This window comes from Drosophila kikkawai, unplaced genomic scaffold (genome assembly GCF_030179895.1).
Source record: "Drosophila kikkawai strain 14028-0561.14 unplaced genomic scaffold, DkikHiC1v2 scaffold_303, whole genome shotgun sequence".
Classification (NCBI taxonomy): domain Eukaryota; kingdom Metazoa; phylum Arthropoda; class Insecta; order Diptera; family Drosophilidae; genus Drosophila; species Drosophila kikkawai.
In genome coordinates this window covers 60,828-63,329 of record NW_027222650.1, presented here as the reverse complement: position 1 = coordinate 63,329, position 2,502 = coordinate 60,828, and the positions used below count along the sequence as shown (strand labels likewise).

At 45.9% G+C, this 2,502-nt stretch overlaps 1 long non-coding RNA gene across 1 annotated transcript; it reads left to right on the top strand.

Moving 5' to 3' along the window:
• Positions 1-769: 769 nt before the first annotated feature.
• LOC138929542 (uncharacterized) lies at positions 770-1,895 on the top strand. Its single transcript, XR_011445809.1, has 2 exons — positions 770-1,111; positions 1,171-1,895. It is a non-coding gene; the product is annotated as an uncharacterized lncRNA (long non-coding RNA).
• The last annotated feature ends 607 nt before the right edge of the window (positions 1,896-2,502 follow it).

Genomic DNA, 2,502 nt, shown 5'->3' with positions numbered 1-2,502 from the left:
TCGATCGAGCAACAGAAGAGGCTAGAGACTGTAATCTCTAAGCTTCCCTCTTACGAGTCAGAAGGATTAGGTCGAACTCAACTAATTGAACATTCCATAGACGTTGGTCAAGCGAAGCCGGTAAAACAGAGGCATTGGCCCATCTCACCAGCTAAGGAGAATTTTGTGTTTGCCGAAGTACAGAATATGATCATGAACGGAAAGGACTATGAATTACTAAGAAACATTAAGTCGTTACAATATGATACTTTGTTGAAAACGCCTGATGTCATGCAGCTAGCACGTAATCAAGCACAGAAGAAAATTAAGGAAACGCATGAAAACAATGCAAAAGTTTATAATTTGCGCTCGCGTTCAGCATGTTTTAAAGTCGGTGACACTGTGTATGCCCGTAGTTTTGCGCAAAGCAATGCGGCTAAACAATTCAACAGTAAGCTGGCTCCAGTCTTTATGAAAGCGACAGTTACTAAGAAGCTTAGCCATATTTACTATGAATTAGAAAACGATGTCGGGAAATCCTTAGGGGTGTATCACCTGAAAGACATAAAGAGCTAGAACGATTCTTGTCTGACCTTTTTCAGTTAAAACCTCTTCGAGTAGGACTCTCGATGAGTTAACTGTGGTGTAGGGGTCAGAGGGTAAGGGCAGGGAAAACAAATAGGAAAATATAAATAAGTATAATCGTAAGTTTAAATGATAGAACCGACCCATCGAAACGCATATGCCGCGACTAGAGTGTAGGGTAGCGCCTTCCAGAACATGCCGTTTTTCTTCTACCTGCATTCGCAGCGCCAGCGAAATCGTACGATTTTTTGCTTATTTTTCCTTCCTCCAGTCCTTCGCTCGCGAGCATCGAGAGCGCGAGAGAGGATTTGGGAAAAGTCCCGTAGCTTTTGGCTCGTTTGCTATGCAAGGCACGCTGCGTGTAGAGAAATTTTGTGACGCTCGCTCACTTGAAATTGAAAACCAGAGCAAAGCACACGCATCGTAGATCATTTTTACTATAATAATTCCGGCACGTGGATTATACAGTTTCAATCGAATGAATAGTAAAGTGCCAGCAAGAGACCAGTGACAAAACTTAATAAGTGTTGTGCACGAGTGAGAACGGGTAAATATTAACTACGGAACGGCAGAGTTTATAGTGTAGTTAACCCTTTTGTTGTGCAGGGCTAGTTTGGCGCTAGGCGACGGCTCTTACGTCCTTCGCTAAGCGTGGCGTATCGCCGGCGTGGCAGCCACACGCGGCAAAAGTTGGCGATCAGCGAACAAGGCGGCGCGGTGCAACCGAGCGGCCATAACCTTACTCTTTGGAAGCCCTACGGCGGCAGCGACGTCGACGTGCAGCCCAACGCTGTGCGACCGAGCGGCCATAACCTAACTTTTCGGAGGCCCTACGGCGGCAGAGACGTCGACGTGCGGCCAACGCAGCACGTGCGCGTAACCCTACTTTTTGGGAACCTCTGCTTTGCCACGTCGGCTGCCAAGGAGCTATAGCGATCCGAGTGCGACCGCACTAAACCGGGAGCGAGAAATCTCCAAGAGTCAGACCAGAGGCGGCCTGTGTCTGAGTTCTCGGAGTAATGTAACCGGCCTCGTGCAGCCCCAACTGAGGCGATTCGGCTGTATGGACAGCGGCTAAGCATTACCTTTTCGAGCATAAGCCAGTAGGAACAGTGGAGGTGCAGCGAAGGTAGCTGAGCGGAGACTTGGCAGGAGCAGGCGCAGCCGGATAGAGAGCTCGCTTGAGCGGCAGGCATGTGACCTGTCGAAGAAGTTGGAGGCGCGTCGCGGTGAGCAGCGCGCTCCCGCTGGATGATTCCAGTAACCTGAAGGACGTAAAGTTTTGAGATCGATTAAATTTAGAGTAATGCGTAACATTAGATAGAAAGTAACTGATATTGTTGTTGCTTTTCTGCCGTTTAGCGTAATATGTGAATGCGAACGCGAGCGTCCCATTTAAATATCGTTTCTGAACTTTCCAACTAACAGCCATCAGCACCTGCAACTTCGATGGGCCCAACGAACCAGCAGCGGAGGATCTGAGCGTTAGTCAGTATATCGAAAGTAAATTGGCACCAAGGCCGCATATTTGATTTATTCTGTATATATATATATATCGATCGTATGTATAACTTAAACGGGATCCTAAGCGAGCCGCACATTTACGCGTTTGTTTATATGAATTTCAATTAACGTAGAGATAAATATCTAGGGATTAGATAAATTAAGAAAATGATTAATAATTATAAGAGACAGAATTATGAATTATCCTGAAGTTTAACGAAATAATAATGGAGTAAAAACGTATATCTTTGTTCTATGTTAATACAGCAAGTGGATGTCGAATTACTTCAGAATGAGCTAAGATCGAAAAGATGAACTTAGTTAAGGGGTAACACTTAAATTATCAGAGTTTACCACGGCAGGGAGGGTAAAGACGTGGGGGCGGATGACACTTCAGCCACCCACAACGCGAGTGTTCCTCTCTTATACCTACTC